A 23,664-nucleotide genomic window follows, 5' to 3' on the forward strand; every position below is an offset into this window, starting at 1 on the left:
GCTTGTACTTTTTGATCAAAATGTATACTAACAAACTGTTAGTTTTTGAAATTATGCTGAGAAGCAAGTACCGTATATACTCGAGTATAAGCCGAGTTTTTCAGCACGATTTTTCGTGCTGAAAACACCCCCCTCGGCTTATACTCGAGTGAACTCCCCCACCCGCAGTGGTCTTCAACCTGCGGACCTCCAGAGGTTTCAAAACTACAACTCCCAGCAAGCCCGGCCAGCCATCGGCTGTCCGGGCTTGCTGGGAGTTGTAGTTTTGAAACCTCCGGAGGTCCGCAGGTTGAAGACCACTGCGGCCTTCGACATCATCCAGCCCCCTCTCACCCCCCTTTAGTTCTGACTACTCACCTCCGCTCGGCGCTGGTCCGGTGCTGCAGGGCTGTCCGGTGAGGAGGTGGTCCGGTGGGATAGTGGTTCCGGGCTGCTATCTTCACCGGGGAGGCCTCTTCTAAGCGCTTCGGGCCCGGCCTCAGAATAGTCACGTTGCCTTGACAACGACACAGAGGTGCGTTCATTGCCAACGTACTTCTGCGTCATTGTCAAGGCAACGCCTCTATTTCGGGCCGGAAGCGTGGATAAGAGGCGCCCCCGGTGAAGATAGCAGCCCGGAACCACTATCCCACCGGACCACCTCCTCACCGGACAGCCCTGCAGGACCGGACCAGCGCCGAGCGGAGGTGAGTACTCAGAACTAAAGGGGGTGAGAGGGGGCTGGATGATGTCGAAGGCCGCAGTGGTCTTCAACCTGCGGACCTCCGGAGGTTTCAAAACTACAACTCCCAGCAAGCCCGGACAGCCGATGGCTGCCCGGGCTTGCTGGGAGTTGTAGTTTTGAAACCTCTGGAGGTCCGCAGGTTGAAGACCACTGAGGGCGAATGATGACAAGGGGATGATGAAGGGGGGATGTGTGGGATGATAAGGGGATGATGAAGGGGGGATGTGTGGGATGATAAGGGGATGATGAAGGGGGGATGTGCGGGATGATAAGGGGATGATGAAGGGGGGATGTGTGGGATGATAAGGGGATGATGAAGGGGGGATGTGTGGGATGATAAGGGGATGATGAAGGGGGGATGTGTGGGATGATAAGGGGATGATGAAGGGGGGATGTGTGGGATGATAAGGGGATGATGAAGGGGGGATGTGCGGGATGATAAGGGGATGATGAAGGGGGGATGTGCGGGATGATAAGGGGATGATGAAGGGGGATGTGCGGGATGACAAGGGGATGATGAAGGGGGGATGTGTGGGATGACAAGGGGATGATGAAGGGGGGATGTGTGGGATGACAAGGGGATGATGAAGGGGGGATGTGCGGGATGATAAGGGGATGATGAAGGGGGGATGTGCGGGATGATAAGGGGATGATGAAGGGGGGATGTGCGGGATGATAAGGGGATGATGAAGGGGGGATGTGCGGGATGATAAGGGGATGATGAAGGGGGGATGTGTGGGATGATAAGGGGATGATGAAGGGGGGATGTGTGGGATGATAAGGGGATGATGAAGGGGGGATGTGTGGGATGATAAGGGGATGATGAAGGGGGGATGTGTGGGATGATAAGGGGATGATGAAGGGGGGATGTGTGGGATGATAAGGGGATGATGAAGGGGGGATGTGTGGGATGATGACAAGGGGATGATGATGAGGATGTTAATGACGGGGGTCTGGATGATGACAGGGGGGGATGATGTATTTCCCACCCTAGGCTTATACTCGAGTCAATAACTTTTCCTGGGATTTTGGGTTGAAATTAGGGGTCTCGGCTTATACTCAGGTCGGCTTATACTCGAGTATATACGGTAGATCAAAATACAAATTGTGGATATGCGGCTATGTTTCTGTTTCTCTATTTTTATTTCACTATCTACATGAAACAATGGCAAAGCCAATAAATTTAGTGAGGTTCATCAGGTACCAAAACCGATCATAACAACAGGCGTGGAAAAGGTCAATGTCTCATTGCTCAACAGACTGTCTGCCCATATGAGGAGATCGCTAAATGACCCCTGTCCATACATACAATTGTGTTCTATAGCACATAAAAAACGTAGGAGCCATAAAGATAATTGCAGAGAAACGCAAGTCCTTTCTGGGGAATGAAGGGAACAGCTTCCAGAGATTTCATTCCTGCAGACCAAGATTACCACTGAGAAATACAATGGTGGAGCCACCTGTGGCCTGCAGGTTCCCAGCTGCTATTGTTAAGGACTGATTTTACAGCTTCGACCTCGACTTGAAGAATGGACCACACTTTTTTGGCTGCTGTCTGTCCTCATCATGGCCACTCTATGTTTTGTTATAATATCATCAACAGCATAAATGGTAGGTATTACAAATTATAGTTATTAAAATTAATATTGAGAATTATTATAATGTTAGGTTCAGTGATTAAGTAGTAGTAATAAGGAAAATGTTATATGATAATGATAGTTAGAAACCTATAAAAAAGAAAAAACAGCAGCGACTTTCGGTTCTGGCGCGGCGTGCTCTCCCCAAGTCCTACCACATCATTCTACCCGCCTGTATATTGCCATTGGTGCTTGATAATACATCGGAGCTGCTGCAGGGTTCATTTTATGGACCGTTACCTCACGAGGATCCCAGGACGCCTCCAGTCGACGGCATGCTCTCAGGCCTCCATAAAAGTAACAGGCTCCAAGATGGTGACTGCATCACAGGAGAAGGGAGATGACGCTGCGGCTCTCTTCTCACTGCCACCTCCAACTCCAGCTATTCCAGCGACTGACATGCAAGTAATGCTAGCTTCCACACCAGAGATCTTTAAACAGACACCGCAGACTTCAGCTGACCCACCAGTGCTGGGAACCAGAGGTATTTCCTCTCATGTTATAATGTGGACTTTAACCAGTTGGCGATTATAGTAACAGAATGACTGTTTCCTAGATTGCAAAAAGCCATGGTGGCGACTCTTTCAGCCTCATTACAGTCTCTGTAGACTGAAGGCACCTCTACTGTCCAAAAAGTGTCTGATTTGGAACAGAGAGTACTGTTAGTGGAGGACACTAATACATCCTCGATACCAGCTTTAAAGTACTTATTATGGGACAATGCTTTATTACGTGACCGCATGGAGGACCTAGAAAATAGGTCCAGGTGCAACAATTTGCGCCTCGTCGGATTGCCTGAATGCATTAAAGGGTTACTCCAGAGCTAAACATCTTATCCCCTATCAAAAGGATAGGGGATAAGATTTTAGATTGCGGGGATCCCGTCGCTGGAGTCCCCCACAATTTCTCCTGCAGCACCCTCATTTTTCAGCTGCACAGAGCGTGAATCTGTGGCTGATCATGGGTGGTGCAGAGGATGGAGTATTGTGATGTCACGGCTCCGCCCCCTTGTGACATCACGCCCCACCCCCTCAATGTAAGTCTATGGGAGGGGGCGTGATGGCCATCATGCCCCCTCCCATAGACTTGCATTGAGGGGGTGGGAAGTGACGTCACATGAGGGTGGAGCCCTGACGTCACGATACTTCGACCCCTGCACTGCCCGTCATCAGCCACAGAGCGATCCTCGCTCTGTGCAGCTGAAAAACGGGGGTGCTGCAGGAGAGATCACAGGGGACCCCAGCGGCGGGATCCCTGCGATCTAACATCTTATTCCCTATCCTTTTGATAGGGGATAAGATGTTTAGTGCCAGAGTACCCCTTTAAGCTGCAACAATTAAAGCAGTTATGTGAAGCTGAATTGACAGAAGCTTTGGGACTGCAACACCCGAAGCACGTGGAAAGCGCGCATAGAGTGGGTCCCCCTCAGCCTCCATCTGCAGAGCAGCGCCATCAGATGGACTCACGACCCAGACAAGTTATCATGCGATATCTCGATTACAATGATAAAGAGGAGATACTGCGCACTTTCAGAGCTCACAAGACACCTTTGCTGATCAGAGGATACAAAATCATTCTTTTCACAGATTATTTGGTGGAGGTCATGAAGCGCAGGAGTGCATTATGTGTGATTTGATCTTCGCTCTTCAAACGTGGCATCAAATTTCACTTGTAATATATGAAAGAAAAAAAGCAGACAAAAGTGCAAAGAAAATGTGCCGTTATCTGGTGGAATTAGGGTTACCAATTGCAACAAATAAGTTCTGCTCACCTTGTGATGTTATGCTTAGAGCACAACATCTATTGTAGCTTGATTACCCAATTCCTGGGTATGTAGCCGGGTGCTGCCTGGATCTTACCAGTCACTGAGGTCTTCAGGACGGTCAAGAAGATTTCGGAGATAAACTACAGCATATCTAATGCACGTATAATTATACGTATAATTAAACGTATAATAGTGCTCCAGCTTTTATTAGTCCAGAGAAGAAGAGACGCAGACTTGCTAAAGCATTGATAATGTATATGGCCCGAAGACTAATAACACCGTTTTTTTTTTTTCATCACTGGAGTCAAGAATTCTGGCAGATCCGATTTCTGAAAAGGTTCTGGCGGGTGATTTCATTACAGTGTTCTGCCAATCGGAAGACAGAACGTCTGGTATGGGGTGTTCTCATCTGCAGAGTGGCGACAGTAAACGTGACCAGGTGTTGTCCTCGTTCATGGAACATGCTTCCCTTGTGGATCTATGGCGTCTGCGCCACCCTGCGGATCGACAGTTTTCATTTTATTCGCATACCCAATCATCATGGTCTCGAATAGATTATATCTTTGTCCATAATAGCATTACTTCCCTAGTGTTGGATTCTCAGCTAGAAGATATGGTCATATCTGATCATTCCCGGTAAGTCTGGTACTTGCAGATCGTTATCCCCGGGTAGCGATTTTGTATGGCAGTTCCCGGCTGCCTTATATAAAGATGATACCTTTGCACAGCTTATTCAGGGGTGGTGGTTGGAATATGCTTCAGATAATGAGGGACATAAGGAAGACCATTATCTATATTGGGACACGGCTAAGGCGGTTTTTACCGGGGCGCATAATTTTGTATGTAATTGCGAAAAAGAAAGAATTGGCAGTTAAATATGCTACGGCGAGTGATACACTCCAGAGGGCCTATACTACATTCCTAGCTACACCTATACTCACCTGTCAACAGGCATGGGTAGATGCCAAGAGGGACTTAGATGACTGGTTGGCAGTGAGGGAGCATTTTTACCATACAGAATTAACGGCACTCTTACATAGATTTGGTAATAAATCAGGTCGGCTGCCAGCAAACTTGGCAAGGGGACAAGATCCTCCCCCCCCCCCATATTTTATCCCTTAAAAACTCTGAGGGTGACCTTCCCACTGACCCTCGTGCTATAGTAAGCTACATGGGCCGTTATTATTCAGATTTTTATTCATGTACTACTCCCCCCACCTTACCAACTGACACTATGCTTCAGAAGGTTTCCTTACCTCAATTGTCAAGAGATCAATTAGACCAACTAAACGCCCCTAATAGTCCCGAAATAGTGAAAAAGGCCATTCGTGATCTTAAAAATTCCAAAGCGCCAGGTCCCGATGGCCTTACGGGAGAGTTTTATAAAGTCCTCCAAGATCAGATCTCCCCAACCCTGTCAGGCTTATATAATAAGGTTCGAGAAGGGGAGGGTTTACCAGATTCAGCATCCACTTCTTATATTAGACTCCTCCCTAAACCTAATAAGGATTTGCTAGACGCAGGATTTTACCGGCCAATCTCGCTGATCAACGTAGACTGCAAACTGATCTCTAAAATAATGGCAGATAGGCTATCCCACGTATTGCCCTCCTTGATATCCCTGGTTTAAACCGGATTTATACGCAACCGTTCATCTCTGCACAGTGTTAACGGTTCTTGATTCAGTCCAGCACCGTTCCTCCCAGTCTGGCTGCCCAGCGCTGTTGACACTAGATGCCGAAAAGGCGTTTGATAATGTTAGCTGGTCTTGGTTGGACGCAGTGCTGGATGCAATGAATGTTGCAGGGGCGTTTCGAAGACTCTTGCAGGCTTTATATGTGTCACCTAAATCCAGGACACATCTTCCTTTTTGTCACCGACCTTCCCCCTTCATAAGGGTACATGGCAAGGGTGACCACTCTCTCCCTTACTATCTGACACTGCCTTAGAGCCATTGGCTACATATTTATCTTCATCGGCAGTTTTCACAGGTGTATCCTTGTTTGCTGATGACATTATCATGTATTTGTCGAACCCAGTAGTGGCCATTCCCAAAATCCTGGATACCCTGACATACTTCAGGACATATTCAGGATATCATATCAAAGCCCATAAATCTACTTTAATGCCCCATTGTAGACCCTCTACTTTTTATTTAACGGCTTTACAGACCTTAGGGATACCGATAGCATCGCAAGCTATCACCTATTTAGGCATCAAGATAGGGAAAACACCTCAATCACTTTATTCCATCAATTACCCACCACTGATATCTAAAATACAAGGCGAGTTACACCATTGGCACCAACTGCCCTTGTCCCTTTTAGGCTCAGTTTCCACTTGTTTTTTTTTCTGGCAGTTTTTGGAAAACTGCCACTGCAGTTTTTGGAAAACTGCCACTGCAGTTTTTGGAAAACTGCGACTGCAGTTTTTGAGCCAGTCAGAAGTGGATCCATAAGGGAGGAGAAGTGTAAGTTCTTCCTTTATATGTCCTATTCCTTTTGAATACACTTCTGGCTTCAGCTCAAAAACTGCAGTGGCAGTATTCCAAAAACTGTCAGAAAAAAAAACAAGTGGAATCGTAGCATTAGGTCGTTGCCACCTTTTAAGAATGTGCAGTTTTGCAAGGTTGTTATATCCGCTCCAAATAATACCTCTCCTTATTAAACATAACAATGCCAAGTCACTGTCCTCCACATTCACAAAATTCATATGGGCCGGGAAGAAACCGAAGATTGCCCTCAAAACCCTTACGTTGTCAGTTTGGGATGGGGGGGGGTTAATTTTCCAGACACAAGAGGCTATCATTTAGCTTGTTTAATGCGCCATGTAATGGATTGGTTTCAGGGAACATATTATTCTAATACGGTATTGGAGTCACAATATGCGGCCCAATGACAACCCATGGCACTATTACACTGTTTGTTCTCCTCGCTGCCATCAGTCATCAAACAATCGTTACTCTTCAGGGACACAATAGCTAACTGGAAGGACATTAGGAAAAAACTGGGTCGCCCCCACACCTGTTGAAAGCACTTGTCACCATAGCTACCTGGAAGGACATTAGGAAAAAACTGGGTCTCTCCCACACTTGTTCAAAGCACTTGTCACTATGGCATACTCCAGATTTTAGGGCAGGGTACACTTTTCTTTTTGTGGAGACAAGAGGGGTTCGTATAATGGGAGACCTTCTGGACGTATCTAGGAAACGATGGCTTTCCTTGCAGACGTTACACCACAAAGTTGATATTCCATTATCCCATTTCCTGCAGTATGGTCAACTCCTAGCGTATATTTCCTCCAAATTGGTAGATGTCTCTAAGGAAGTAACATCAAACGAATTTGACCCCCTTTTGGCCTCCACAGAGGAAAGGTCCATTTTTAGTTTGTATGCACGTCTACGTAAATGGTATGGGGCTTCATCTCACAAAAGAGTTGGAGCTAAGTGGACAAAACTTTTAGATGATCCAGACATACCCACTCATATATTAGTGGGCTGGGAAGATTTTAGAGCAGATGTTCACAATGAGAAGTGGCGAGAAACCTAGTTGAAACTGATACATAATGCCATTTATGCCTTTACTATATCTCCCTCTTCTAATAACCCGCACAGAATGGATCGTTGCGCAAAATGTTCAGCCTATGAAGCTGATCTTGATCATTGTATGTGGCAATGTCCGCAGGTGATCTTATTGGCCCAGATTTATCAAACTGTGAGAGAAAAACTGAAGTGATTTCCCCACAGCCACCAATCACAGGTCAGCTAACGAGCTGTGGTAAAATGAAAGCTGAGCTGCGATAGGTTGTTATGGGAAAATCTCTCCAGTTTTTCTCTCAGATAGTTTGATAAATCATGTCTCTGCCCTATTGAACAGAGTTAGCACGCTAACTTGAGAATTAACTTCTTCTGAAGCTCTTTTTCATATTTCAGTCTCCGCGTCCAGGAGTGCCTTCTCATATGCACATCTTCCACCTACAGCACATTCAATCATTATGCAGGCTAAGTTGCTTCTATTATGCGATTGGTTGACCCCAATGGTTCCTACGACCACACGCCTAATAGATGGTTTAAACTCCGGTGGAAAACTTTTATTTTTTAAATGAACTGGTGCCAGAAAGTTAAACAGATTTGTAAATGACTTCTATTTAAAAATCTTAATCCTTCCAATACTTATTAGCAGCTGTATGCTACAGAGGAAATTCTTTTCTTTTTGAATTTCTTTTTTGTCTTGTCCACAGTGCTCTCTGCTGACACCTCTGTCCGTGTCAGGAACTGTCCAGAGCAGGATAGGTTTGCTATGGGGATTTTCTCCTGCTCTTGACAGTTCCTGATACGGGCATCAGGTGTCAGCAGAGAGCACTGTGGACAAGACAAAAAAGATAGTCAAAAAGAAAAGAATTTCCTCTGTAGCATACAGCTGCTAATAAGTACTGGAAGGACAAATATTTTTTTAATAGAAGTAATTTACAAATCTGTTTAACTTTCTGGCACCAGTTCATTTAAAAAAAAATATTTTCCACCGGAATACCCATTTAAAGCAATTATTTCACCTAGACAGACAGGAAGTCCTTCTTCACAAGGAAAAAATGTCAAAGAAATTTTTTGCCAAATGGAAGCTCTTCCTTACATATTTTTTTGATGCGCCAGAAATAATTTCTATCATGCACCCTTTTGCTAGCACACAATAGTATGCATTAGAGTGATTGGCATGCTGGCTCTCTAGGAGCACTGAAAGTGAAAGTACCTTGACCACTCACATTTAACAGGTTTGTCTCTTACATACGATACTTACCTGATCTTATGGTACCAACTTTATCTGACACATTCTGGAGGAGTTGCTTGACTTACGGTAGTCTGTGAGGTGTTTTTTGTCTTTTATCTTTTTCTTAATTTTTTTTATCTTTTTGCTAGTCTGTGGGATTAATAGGTTGATTTATTTTCTTAGATTTTTTTAGATAACTTCTGTGCTTCTGTATTATATTTTGTTTTTTGGTTATGCATTCCATGCATATCTGTGCCTATTTGGTGTACTGTTCAGTTTCTTTCCTTAAATACACATTAAAACCAATCTATATCCCGACTTGACCTAGTCATACATGTTGTGTTATAGAGTCGAAAACAACAAGGGTCCTTTTGTTGTTTCATGCCTATTCCTACATATTTTACACTTTGAGAGTTTGCAAAGTTATCTATGCTTTTTGTATGTTTTATGACATTGAAAACTAATAAAAATATTTTTTCAAAAAAACAAAAACATCAGCAGCATGATCCAGGGTTTTAACCCCCTAAAGGACTAGGCCAATTTTCTTTTTTGCACTTTCGTTTTTTCTTCCTCCCCTTCAAAAAATCATAATGCTTTAAAGGAAAACTGTCAGCTTGTTCACCCACACTTATCCCAATACACTCAGTTATAGTGTGGGTGAACTTAATTAAAACGAGGGGTCACTTATCTTTGTCAACTGGCTGCCAAAATATATGCTTCTAAAGTTCAGAACACACTGAAGCACACTGAAGGCATCTTGCCCCCCCCCCCCCCCCCCCCCCCGCTGGCCACCTCTCTCTCCCGGAGTAAAGCTCCTAAGCCTGCCCCTCAGCTTTACATATTATTAGCTTCAACAGCTCACACGATCACAGCGCTCTGCACTGGTCCCTCGCTTCACCGCCCTGAATGCTTTGCAGGAATGACATCACACCTAAGCCCGCTTTGCCCCTTCAATCACTACGTCCACCTTAGTCCCGCCCCCTCCTACCAACACTCAATGATTGGTTCCTTCAAAGAGTGCAACTAATCGCCTTCTTCCTTCCTTGCGCCCGCAGAGCAAAGCGCTCCCCATTGCTGTCCCGATGACGTGAGAGCTGCGGAAAATATAGCGGCGCAATGTGCTCTTTAGACTTGAAGCTAATGAATATGCAAAGCGGAGGGGCGGGCTTAGGAGCTTTACTCTGGGAGAGAGAGGCGTCCAGCGTGTGGGCGAGACGCCTTCAGAGCGCTTATTCATTATAGAAATCCCGGAATGTTAGAAGCATATATCTCGGCAGACAGTTGACAAAAATAAGTAAGTGACCCCTCGATTGAATCCTGTTCACCCCCACTATAACCCAGTGTATTGGGTTTAGTGTGGATGAACAAGCTGACAGTTTTCCTTTAAATTTTGTACCTACAGACCCATATAAGGGCTTGTTTTTTGCATCACCAATTGTACTTTGTAATGACATCACTTATTTTATACCAAAATCTGCCGGGGGGGAAACATAATTTGTGAGGTGAAATAAAACAAAAGGCCATTTTGGAACTTCTGGAGGCTTTCGTTTCTACGCAGTGCATTTTTGGGTAAAAATGACACCTTATCTTTATCCTGTAGGTCCATACCGTTACAAGGATACCCAATTTATGCAGGTTTTTTTTTTTTACTACTTAAAAAAATTACTTTCTTTTAAATTAGTTAAAAATATTAACCCCATCCACCAAAATTAGTATGTTTAACCCCTTAACAACAATGGATGTAAATGTACGTCATGGTGCCATGGTACTTAACACATCGTGACTTACATTTACGCGCCGCCATGACCAAGAGCACCGTAGAATGTAGAAGACAATACATTTTGTAGAGGTAGGAGGTAGAGCATGCTCTTTGCACAGCAGGGATATAACAAGATTACATTTGTGTCAAACACATCTGAACTTGGCATAATCTATACCTACTAGTGGTTAATAACAGCCAATGGTGAGAGGGATGTTCTGGAGGGAGGAAAAGAGGTCAAAAAGAAGAGAAAGATATAATGAGGATAAAGAGGGGAGAAGAGGGGAGAGGAGGAGAGGAAGGTATCGGGAGAGAAAAGGGTAGTGGAAAAAGGTAATGGGAACCGGAGAAAGCAAAGAAGGATGCTAAGGAGGGGTAGGTAGGGAGGGCAGGGTAACAGGGGGATAAATACAAATACAAACACAAACAACTCAGAACCAGCTCTCCTCGGTCACCATCAGACCAAACGCTAACCACGAAGCCCCACTCATCGACTCGACACCCGGAAGCTCAGCAACCTACAAGACCAGAGAAGAGATCCCCCACACCACCTATGAGTTTAATCCGTCCTATAAGGGGTGGAGACTCCAGGAAGGCTAACCATGGCTGCCATATCATTATTTATCTCTCCTGGAGACCCGATGAGTAAGCCATCAATTCCTCCATACGGCAAAGAAAAAGGACCTCTTTATACCATTCCGAGATGGTTGGAGGGGGAAAATCCTTCCAGCGCCGGGGAATTACTTGGTACCAACGGGACAGTATTTTATAGTTAGTTTCCTGCACCCTGCAGGAGATAGATAGCCGGTGACACAGGGTGAAAGCCACGGACCAGTCCGTCCGAGCGAAAGTAGTCTGTAACTCAGACTTCCAGGCCACCACAAATGGGGTTGGACTCTGAGCGGCACTATCCATGAGGAGCCCATAGATCTGAGATACCGTCTTGACGGCCCGGGAGGTAGAGGCACACATCTGCTCTAAAGGCAGGAGCGGTCTAGCAAGTCTCAGACTCTGACTCATGGTTCTCACGAAGTGCCCAAGTTGAAGGTGTTGCATGTGCCTAAACTGTGTACGGAGGTGTTCTGGGACCAGTTCAGCATATGGTTGGAGCAGATTGCAATCTAGGAAGCCCCGCAGGGGGTTCCGTGCGACCTATAAAGGAGGAGTTAGGCAGACCCGGTGGGAAAAGGGGATTACCTAGGACGGGAGTCAGTGGACCATCTAAATTAATAAGTCCAGTTTAAAGGGGTTCTCCGGTGCTTACACATCTTTTCCCTAGCCAAAGGATAGGGGATAAGATGACAACTATCACGCCCCCTCCCGTAGGCTTGCATTGAGGGGCGGAGCGTGATGTCACACAGGGGTGGAGGCGTGACGTCACACACCGCCGGCCCGGTGGTTGCCTGTAATCAGTCCCGGAGTGAACACGCTCCGGGGACTGATTACAAACGGGGTGCCGCGTGCAAGATCCCTTGGATGCAAGATCCTTTGGATAGGGGAAAAGATGTGTAAGCACCGGAAAACCCTTTAAGAGACATACCTCTTGTACGCCGTAATCAGTTTATTTTATTTATTTATATAGCGCCTACAGATTCCGCAGCGCTTACAATTATGGGGTACTCACAGACAAGTATCAGACATAAAATTACACAATAACTGTTCAAACAAGAGGTGTGGGGATATATTGAGGATATGTTGAGGCCAATTAGAGAATGTTATAGGCCTGTTTGAAGAGATGTGTTTTTAGGCCACGTTTGAAACTATGGATGTTGTTGTTGAGTCTGAGGGATTGAGGGATAGCATTCCAGAGAACCGGTGCAGCACGAGTGAAGTCTTGGAGACGGGAGTGAGAAGTTCGGATTATAGAAGATGTTAGTGTGAGGTCATTAGCAGATCAGAGAGAATGTGTAGGATGGTAGACAGATGAGAGAGAAGATGTAGGGAGGTGCAGCATTGTGTGTGAGACTGAGGATTTTGTACTGTATTCTGGACTGAATTGGTAACCAGTGTAGTGACTGGCACAGGGAGGAGGCGTCGGTGTAGTGGCTGGAGAGGAAGATGAGTCTGGCTGCGGCATTAAGGATTGACTGGAGAGGAGAGAGTTTGGAGAAAGGAAGGCCTATTAGTAAAGAGTTACAGTAGTCGAGGTGGGAGTGAATCAAAGCAATAATGAGAGTTTTAGCAGTTTCAGTAGTGAGAAATGGGCGGATTCTTGAAATGTTTTTGAGATGCAGGTGACAAGAATGTGAAAGACTGAATATGGGGAGTGAAAGACAGATCAGAGTCAAGTATAACTCCAAGACAGCGAGCCTGCTGCCCGGGAGATATGGTAGTACCACATACCGAGATGGAAATGTCAGGGTTAGGTACAGTATCAGTTGATGGAGAAAAGACAAGAAGTTGTGTTTTAGAAAGATTTAGTTTCAGATATAAAGAGGACATGATGTCTGAGACGGCAGAGAGACAGTCACTGGTATTCTGTAGGAGTGCAGGGGTGATGTTGGAGGAAGAGGTATAGAGTTGGGTGTCATCAGCATAGAGGTGGTACTGGAAACCAAATCTACTGATTGTTTTTCCAATGGGGATGTGTAGAGTGAAAAGCGTAGAGGACCCAGGACCGATCGCTGGGGAACCCCGACAGCAAGGGGAAGAGGAGAAGAAGTAGAGCCAGAAAACGAGACGCTAAAGGAGCGGCCAGAGAGATAGGAGGAAAATCAGTTCCCTGGTAACCCACGGTGGTTCCTGCTGTAACCTGGTCAGGATTGCCCCGGGGGGAAGCCACGGGAAGGAAGTGACCTCAAATCTAATTGCACTCACCTCAACCACACCCATCCCTTTGAGGTGCGACCAAGAAAGAAATCCAAGAATCAGGCCAGCGTGGCAGCGATATATAGTAGGCTTTGCAGTCTGGGACCGCCAGTCCACCCTCTTGCTTACAGCGTATCAAGATCTGTTTGGCTATTCTTGATGGTCTCCCTGCCCAGATGAATGCGAGAAACAGTTTATCCAACCTCTTAAACAAGGGCATGGGGATGGCTACAGGGACTGCCTGAAAGTGGTATAGTAGGTGTGGGAAAACATTCATTTTTAGAATGTTACCCCTGCCCAACAAGGAGAATGTTCCAGAGGTCCATTTCTTCAGGTCACCATCTATAGTCACTATTAGGGGTGGAAAATTAAGTACAAAGTTATCTAGGGGGTTCGCCGGGACTTGTACCCCCAGATATTTAATCAATGTGGGGTTCCAGTGAAATGGGTGTTCCTGTTTAAGCCGTGCCACCTCAGACGCAGGGAGGGTAACATTGAGGGCCACACTCTTGGACATATTGACCTTATGGTTGCTAAACCATTACAATTTGATGGCTTGGGAAATCGTTGGCAAAGAAGTATTGGGGGGGGAGATGTAAAGAAGTAAATAATCCGCAAATGCAGAACAGAGGTGCTCGTCTCCCTCCTGAAGGAAACCCGAAATGTTGGGGTCCAAGCAGAGAGCATTCAGGAGGTGTTCCATATAGAGAACATAGAAAAGGGGGGATAGAGCAGACATCTTTACCTCGTGCCATTGCGGATGGGAATGGGAGATGAGATAGAGCCGTTGACTCTCACATGGGCTTGCAGGTCTCTATACAGGGCCGTTATGCGCCCCAACATTGAGGGACCTAGGCCTATCTGGACCGGTGAGGCCTCCAGGAACCCCTCCAGTCCACCCGATCGAAAGCCTTTTCGGCGTCGAGAGAGAGAAGCATCAGGTGTTGACGACTGACAGTGGCCTGATGCACTATGGAGAATGCCCGTACTGTATTGCCACGTGCCTCCCTAGACTTAATAAATCCAGATTGATCAGGGTGGACAAGGGGACCATGGGCAGCTGCCAGGCGATCCGCCAGCAATTTTGCAAATAGCTTAGTATCAGTGTTAAGCAAGGATATAGGGCAGTGCCTGGCACACAGGTTGGGGTCCCTACCCTCCTTGGGAATGAGTTATATGAGTGCTCAAAGATTCGGAGGAGAATCCAGTCCCTGGGGAAATGCTATTAAAAGCTTTACAGAGGAGAAGAAGTAGGTCGCCTTTCAAAGTCTTCGAGAAATTGGCGGTATATCCGTCCGGGCCCAGGCTCTCCGCCGAGGGCAATTTAGCTATGTCCGCCGCCAACTCCTCCTCTGTAAATGGGGCCTCTAAGATCGCAATGTCGTCCTCAGACAGACAGGGAAGGGCAGTGCGGTCAATGTAGTCATTCAAGCAGAGGGAGGGCTCTTGTCCGGGATAGGTAGGGTTGGGAGGGGGGTGGTTATACACGTCCATATAGTAACGTTCAGATGCCTTCAGGATCTCACTAGTGAGGTATGATTTCCCCCTCCCCCCTGAGGCATGGTGATGGTAGGGACATATAACACTGCCCTCTTGTCTCAAAGTGCTCTAGCCAAATACCTCCCGGGTTTATTACCCCATTCGTAGAAGGCCCTAGAGCATCACTGCCTATGTTGTTTGAACCGATCATTCAGCAATGCGCAGATGTCATGACGTGTTTTAATTAGAGCTCTCAAAGACCATTCCTGTTGGGACTTATGTTAAGCCTCATATCAATTCAGTGTCTCAAAAAGGCGCCTCAGCTTTTCCGCTTTTGCCTTTTTAAGACTGGAGCCGTGGCCTATTAAAATTCCTCTCAGAACCCATTTAAGGGCTTCCCATTGCACAGGGAGCAGTGTCTGGTCCATATTATGGTCAGACTGAAAATGAGCTATTGTCAACCTAAGGTCAGACAAACATAGCGAGTTGAGGAGGAGCGACTCATTAAGACACCATGTAAACTGCGGTGTGCTGAGTGAGGGAATCTGACCTGTACAAGAGACCGGTGCGTGGTCGAGGAACAAGTTTCCTATCTGAGTGGAGGACAGACGGGGTAGATAAAAATGAGGCAGGAAGATATAGTCTAGGCGACTATAGGAGTCGTGGGGGCTGGAGTAAAATGTGTAATCTCTATCATGCGGATGCTGGAGGCGCCACACGTCACACAGCTGCAAGGAGTGCAATAGTTTCTGGAGTCTACTGAGCTGTCAGTAGGAGATGGCTGAATGTTGCGTGGACGTGTTCAGCAAAGGCTGAAGAATCAGGTTAAAATCGCCGCCTAATAGCAGCATACCCTGCACAAAAGAGAATAGGTACTCTAGGGTTGGCATCAGAAATGGGACCTGAAAGCTGTTTGGAGCGTAGCCTACCGTTACCACCTGGTCGAGGATCGTTCCTTTAACAAATAAGTATCGAGCCTCACGGTCGACAATGACATCTAGCATGTTGAAGGTAAGTGAGCAGTGAAAACCAACTGAAACTCCCATTGAGCGAGACTCTGAGTTGATGCTATGGTACCAGGTGGGAAAATAGCGACTGATCCGCTCTGAAGTATGACCTGTTTTAAAGTGAGTCTCTTCGAGACACAAGATCTTAGTCTTTTGTTTATGCAAGTGGTATAGGACCTGGGACCTCTTCTCTGGCACATTAAAGCCCTGAACATTCAGGGAAGTTACCTTCACCTTGGCCATCAAATGGGTAGAGTGCGAAGCGAGAGTGTGGGACGAGCAGTCGGAGGGGGGTCCCGGAGCAACGAGTTCTGCGGAAGAAACAAGATAAATACAAGTAACTCAGAAGCAAAAACAGTAAATAAAGAAAAAAGCAAGAACACTTGCAAATGTATCACTAGTGGCAGAACAAGTCGTCTGCCAAATAGGTGTACGTAACATACACCTGCCCTAAGTGGGGGTATAAGGTAGAGGAGAAGGGCGCTACTAGAGGCAGACTACTATCTGGTAAATATACTAAACAGGAAAGAGGGGCGTGCGTGTCTGCCGACGGCCTAGAAGTAACTAGTGTGGGGTCCCCGGAGGAGCCACTAACTACCACTGATGTAGGGGGTAGAGTTAAGACCTAGTGCATTAGAATACAATGGGGCACCGGGTGTATGTAAATAGGGGCAGACATATATCAGAGCTAGTCCAGAAGGGGTCCTCTAATCTAAGAGAAGAAGACTCCAAGTTCGTCCCCCATCAGCAGAGGGCCGCCGTTCTAGCTGGATCTAGTCCTTTCAAGACTCCATCGTGGAGCCCGCCGGTCTGGGGTGCTGTCGTCTCGGCCTCTGAAGTAACGGTCCTCCAGGTGTAGGGTGCCACACAGTGTCCCGTTGCGAGGCCCTAGGTGCAGGTGGAGGGGTGTAGTGGTCTCCTAAGTAAGCAGTCGAGTCTGGGAGAGAGACACAGGAGGAAGACCGAGGGTGGAGAGAAAGAGTGGTAGGTCTCCAGGTGTACGAAGAGAGGCCGCAGTGTCTCCAGCAGTGACATGTAGGGCAAAAGGGAAACCCCACCTATAAGGAATGTGGCTATCTTGGAGCAAATGTAGAAGGGGTCACAGCAGAGCCCTCTGTCAGAGAGTACGCCTGGACAGATCCAGGTACAGTTGTAAGGTAACTCCATCAAAGTCAATATCACCGCTTTGTCTCACTTTCTGCATAATTTGCTCCTTCAGGGTATAGCGGTGAATGCGGCAGATTACATCTTAAGGGTGGGTAGGGTCAGTGCTCGGTGGACTCTATTTCAATATGCGTTTCAGGAGGGCGTCCTAAGTGCATGTTGAAGATTCCAATGACCATGGGTTGTAGTTCCTGAGAGCAAATAACTTCCGGGAGTTCACGGATACGGACATTGTTCCTGCAACTTCTATTTTCCACATCATCCAGATGCTCTGCCAGTGCATGATGTGTGGAGGTTTGGGTATTCAGGGCATTCCTCATGTCCCTCATGGAATCAAGAACAGTCCCTTAAAAGTCCTCTAGGACTCTTACCCTACCCTGTAACTGTGGCTGAAGATCCTGGCGCCAGGCATACTTCAAACCTGAGGCCATGGCGGACATATCCGATTTTGTAGGTAGAAGCGCCAAAAGCGCCTGCAGCTCTGGATGACCCTTCATGAGAGCAACTGCCTGTGCAGGTGGCGGGAGGGTAGAAGACAAGTGGTCTCTCTCTGAGGTTAGGGTACTCTCATTTCGAACAGCAGGTTGTGGGATCTGGGGCCGTGGAGCCTGCTGATTCAGGGGAGCAGGACTCCGCTTCATTAGACTAAATAGCTGTTCAGATGAATGATGAGGAGAGGAGGAAGGAGGGTTCTGGACCCCTCTAAAGCTTGTGCCACCCTCTCCCAGTGGAGCTCGATCCATAGTATCCTCCATAAAGCCAGCCACTGTCCCCCTGGGTGATTCATCCTCTGAGGAGGACATCTGTGGGTCAGGAGAGGGGGAGCCCATCGGACTCCTAAAGATGGAGGGGATGCTCTGGGAGGGAGACTGTGCTCTGACACTCAGCACACCAGGTGACGATGGCTGCTCTGGGCTCCGGGGCAGCAACCGGGCAGTGGTACCCGGCGCACCTAACTCAGCGTCACTGAGCAGTGGTGGGTCTGTCAGGGTAGGGTCCATCGCACTCTCCCAGGCAGCTGATGGAGAGAGAAGAGGTTGCAGATACAGGCCTGAGGATGCAGACCCCCCCAGATGGTCGCAGCTGCTCTGCAAAAGCAGCGTGACTCGGGTCCGGAACAGGGAGCGTGGGCCAGACAGCAGGCTTCCGCGCTGGGAGGGATGATTTCTGTGTTCCTCAACATGGTAGGTGCAGGATCACCGGGTGAGGGCTCCCCAGAGGCAGGAGGGGGGGGAAACCGAGGTTGTTGGTGGCTCCCACGCCATCTTGAATTGCCCCGGCATCGGTCTCCGCGGCTCAGTAAGTCCTAGCATGGGGCTGAAGTAATTGGAGATTGGGGTCTCCTTGTGCTGGGTTGGTCCCACTGAGCATCTCTTCCTTCCGGACTTCTGTGCGCCCATGTAAGCTGGTGATATTCCCCTATAGGTGGGGACAGAGCTCAGCAGCCCTACGTCCTTCTCCTTACATAGCTACCCACGCCCCTTTTTTATCGCTTTAAAAAAAAATTCTGGTATATGAAGTAACCAAAAATTTGCAGTGTTTTTATGTGGACACCATGGAACATGTGGTTTAACTCACCTCATATTTTAATAGTTCTAACATTTACACATGCGGTCCTACCACATATGGTTATTTAAATTTTTTATTACATAATTTTATTTAAAAAGGGAGGGGTTAATTCACTTTTATTAACTTTTTTTACACTTTATATTTTTTGATGTTCTGTTGCCCCAGCCTGCTGAAGCTTCCTGGAGCAGCAGAGGACCGATTGGATGGTGAGAAGGCAGGTAAGGGCCCTCCCGCCATCCACTTAGCTGATTGGGATATCATGATTTTACTGCAATGGTCCCAATCAGCTCCGCTAAGTTGCCGGGATAGTCAATCCCGCATTTTAGATGCCGCGATCAACTTTGATTGCAGCGTCTAAAGGGTTAATGCCCGGCATTAACCATGGGTCCTGGCTGCTGATAGCAGTCGGGACCCACCGGGTTTGAAGTGTGCTCAGCTCGTGAGCAAGCTTCAAACACCGGTGACGGGACCAGGGCATACAGTTACGCCCTCGGTCCTCAGCACCAAAGACCAAGAGCGTACCAGTACCCCCTTAGTCCTTAAGGTGTTAAAACGAATCACCTTTTCCCAGTGTCAAGAAGGAATTTTTTTCCCTGTGGCATGAATTTACTGAAAGTGTCCAGGGGTTTTTACATTTTTTCTGGATCAACAGCTTTAGGAATACCTACATAATTTATAGCGAAAATAAAATCCTGGTAGAAATATTAGCAATAAGAAATCAATAATAAATATATATCCAGAACAGCAATAGTTTAATAACAGTAATAGCCATTATGGGGCTGATACCAATTTTCCCATGACAGAGGAAACATTCCTATGGCAATCAGAATAAATCCCTTGGTCAACGTTCTATAGCCCTATAAATCTAATATTTATAACCTTTAATATTATATTTGTCCAAAGAAGCTTCCAGGCCCCTCTTAACCCATTCAGGATACAGGGCATATGGGTACGCCCTTGCGTCCTGGTAGTTAAGAATGCAGGACATACCTGTACGCCCTGGTTCTTTTACAGCAGTTTGAAGCACGTTCCATACGTGGTGGGTCCTGACTGCTATCAGAAGCCAGGACCCAGGGTTAATCCCAGACATCGACCCAGGGTTAATGCCAGAATCTGAAATGGTAAAAAAAACAATCTGGCAGATCAGAGGAGCTGATTGGGACCATCACGGCGAAATTGCAATGTCCCATTTACCTGTCTTCTCACTGTCCAATCGGTGTTCTGATATCCCCAGCCAGGCTCTGCAGGCTGGAGCAGCAGAGCACCAATAACACTGATCAATGTTGTTCTATGAAGCAACATTGATCAATGTATGCATTCTAAAGATTGCATGATATAGCCAAAAAATATAAATAAAAAAAAAAAAAAAAAAAAATGTGAATAAGCCTTTCCCCTAATAAAAGTTTGAATTATCCTCCTTTTGCAATTTTTAAACAAAATTATGTAATAAAAAATGAATATAAATGCGTAAAGTCTGCCACGTGTGTAAATGCGAAAAAAGGAGGGAAGTGCCAAAAATCTTCTATTTTATTGATATACGTTAAAATCCACCCAAAACAATTTGCAGAAAAGGTGTCTATAATACAATTTCAAATATCACTGTAATGCATAGAATTATGCCAAACAGATGTAGCCATATGACATTCACAAAAAATGGCAACTACCACATGCCATACATAACACATAGGATCTGTACCTGGCTGAAGAATGGGTTAAAGATACCATTCCCATCCAGCCATTTGTGTATACCCTGCAGCGTTCGTATTCAAGTAACACTGCACAATCTATATTCCCTGCAATCTAAGATACAAGTCAGACTGCATCATATATTTATTCCCAACGTACGTTTCTGTCCACTCGTGCATTCATGTGCACAAGAGGGACATCCTCCGGGGAATTTTCAGTATACATGTACCATAGTCATGGGTGTACTGGGTATAATTCCAATCACATTGGCTAAATTCTCGTTCTTTAAGCACCCATCTGTCTCCTAAGGGTTAATGCCAGCAAGAGCCATAAAGATGGTAATGATACCAGAAGATAAAAGGATAATACAGTAATGAGAAAGAATAATATAAATGGTAATATAATGTCACCCCATGCAGGTTCAGAATATATATCTAGTTGGCTCCAATCTGAAAATAAGAAGATAAACGCATAGTATGACAATACCTCAATCCTCATGTTGTACCGCATCCAAGTATGGAGGTTACGCTACTTACAATACTGGAGCTCACACCCATGAAGTGCAAAGAAGGGGATAGACTTGGAATGGCAAATGCTACCTTAACCCATTAAGGACCAAGCCCATTTTAACCTTAAGGACCAGGCCAATTTTATTTTTGCGTTTTTGTTTTTTTCTCCTCGCCTTCTAAAATCCATAACTCTTTTATATTTTCATCTACAGACCCATATAAGGGGATTGTTTTTTTGCGTGACCAATTGTACTTTGTAATGAAACCTAATTTTTCCATAAAATGTACGGTGAACCCCCCCAAAAAAAAATTTCGGGAGGAAATTTAAATAAAAACCACAATTTTGCCCATTTTGGAGGGTTTTGTTTTCACACTGTACACTTTACGGTAAAAATGTCATGTGTTCTTTATTCTGTGGGACAATATGATGAAAATGATACCCAAGGCTAGATACTTTTATATTTTTGTACCGCTTAAAAAAAAATCTAAAACTTTTTGTACACAATCAGTAATCTAAAATCGCCCTATTCCACCTTTAACTTTTTCATTTTTCCGTATATAGGGCGGTATTAGAGCTAAATTTTTGCGCTGTTATCTGTACTTTTTATCAATATCACATTTGCATATATAAAACTTTTAGATAATTTTTAATACATTTTTTTTAATAAAATGTGACAAGAAAGCTGCATTTTTTTTATTTTTTACATTTATGCCGTTCACCGTACGGGATCATTAACATTATATTTTGATAGTTCTGACATTTACGCATGCGGTGATACCAAATATGTTTATAAAAACAAATGTTTACGCTTTTTGGGGGTAAAATGGGAAAAATTTACAATTTTCATTTTTATTGGGGGAGGGCATTTTTACTTTTTATTTTTAAATTTTTCAACTTTTTTACACTTTTTATGTCCCCATAGGGGACTATCTATAGCAATCATTTGATTGCTAATACTGTTCAGTGCTACGCATAGGGCATAGAACTGATCAGTATTATCGGTGATCTTCTGCTCTGGTCTGCTCGATCTCAGACCAGAGCAGGAGACGCCGGGGAACGGAGGCAGGTGAGGGGACCTCCATTCGCCATTACAGACGAACGGATCACCGCGGCAACGCTGCGGGCGATGCGATCATCTATTTTAACGTGCGCATTGCCACAGATGCCGTGATCTGTACTGATCATGGCATCTGAGGGGTTAACAGCGGACCTCCGCGCAATCGCGGATATAGGCCATTACCAGTGGATCCTCGGCTACTGATAGCAGCCGGGACCTGCAGTCTGTGACACGAGCACCGCTCTGATGCTCGGAGTCATACACAGGACATAAATGTACATCCTGGTACTCAAAGTACCACCGAACCAGGACGTACATTTACGTCCGTGGTCGTTAAGGGGTTAAGTAATCATTACATGATATCTGCGGCATGTGGAACTATGTTGCCCTGTAAAATATATACTCACATGCTGCCCGGATACCTGTATCCTATTCGAGTTGGTCCTGCAGTGGCAGGACGCCGGGACTGGTTTCCCTGTGTGGCGTGCTGTTTGCATGCCCGCGTCTAGTTAATAAAACCCTGTCCACTTCCGGGATTCCCCCGGACCGCCCACCCATGATGCAAGGAGGGGGCGGGACCCATTGACGTGTCTCTCTCAGTCACACACATACATGATATCTAATTCAAGTGGTCAGTGAATAGGTAGAGTAGTGGTAAGAAGTCACAACCAGGTATTTTTAGCGTGGGAACCTAGTCAGACGCTGCCTCTAGAAACTGATATAAGCCCATATTCCCATATTCATGAATACTATATAGAGATTTTAATAAATAATATTGAAAATTAATAGCCTTAATGATAATAATAATGATCATGGTAACAATGATAATAGTGATGGTAGTTGTAACGATATGTCTTTGCCATAATAGGAAAAAGACCTGCAAGGTGACAGTAGAATTACAACCTAAGCCCATACCACAACCTCAGAATCTAATAAAAATATTTGTAGGGAACATTTTCAATCCCCAAATCATAGATGGTTATTAGGAAATATAGATGCAGTTGTTGGTCAGCAGTGAGAAGAGGAAAATGGGGGGGGGGGCATCATTCATTAATGGGGAATCACCCCCATATAACAACATTATATATATATATATATATATATATATATATATATATATATAACATTTTATATATATATATATATATATATATATATATATATGACAACGGGAGGTGGAAAGATTCAGCTGGGAATATCCCTTCCAGGATGGTGAAGATATTTTGGGGACCTCGTGGGCTAAAGATTCCCTAACCCCTAAACGTCAGGGATACCGGAACCTCCTATCAAGGCCCTAGTAAACCCTGTCTAAGATGGTTTGCTATCGCATGGGCTGACTATAGCCCCCACCCTCAGGCCGAATCCTCCCAAGAAATCGACTATATCCCATATAGTGCATGAGATGTAAAGAAGCCGTCAACATATACACTTATATGAAAGGGGCATATGTGAGTTTTTCATTCAGGCACCTTGGGAGCCATGGTCTGTAATTCAAAGATCCACCTACATTCTTTTTGTTGTAGTAATCTGTCATAGTTACCACCTCGTGGGGATCTAGGTACCTTCTCAATACCCATAAATTGCATTTGAGATGCATCCCCCCCCCCCCCCCCCCTATGAGTGTGGTTTATGTGGTTGGCTATCGGCCTATCTCACCCGTTCCTAATATCCCCCAGATGCTCCAAAATCCACTTCTGGAACTGGCGAACTGTTTTCCCTACACACATCATACCACA

The 23,664-nt window shown here is 45.6% G+C and overlaps 1 protein-coding gene across 1 annotated transcript in view; it reads right to left on the minus strand.

Annotated features, from left to right (window-relative positions):
• The window catches only part of ESR2 (estrogen receptor 2), a 196,711-nt gene extending 180,488 nt beyond the window's left edge, over positions 1-16,223 (minus strand). Inside the window, exon 1 of the mRNA XM_056546602.1 lies at positions 16,171-16,223. The gene's annotated coding sequence lies outside the window, so the exon portion shown is untranslated. The remainder of the gene's footprint in view (positions 1-16,170) is intronic.
• Positions 16,224-23,664: the final 7,441 nt, after the last annotated feature.

The sequence above is a fragment of the Hyla sarda genome, chromosome 11 (genome assembly GCF_029499605.1).
Source record: "Hyla sarda isolate aHylSar1 chromosome 11, aHylSar1.hap1, whole genome shotgun sequence".
NCBI classification, from domain to species: domain Eukaryota; kingdom Metazoa; phylum Chordata; class Amphibia; order Anura; family Hylidae; genus Hyla; species Hyla sarda.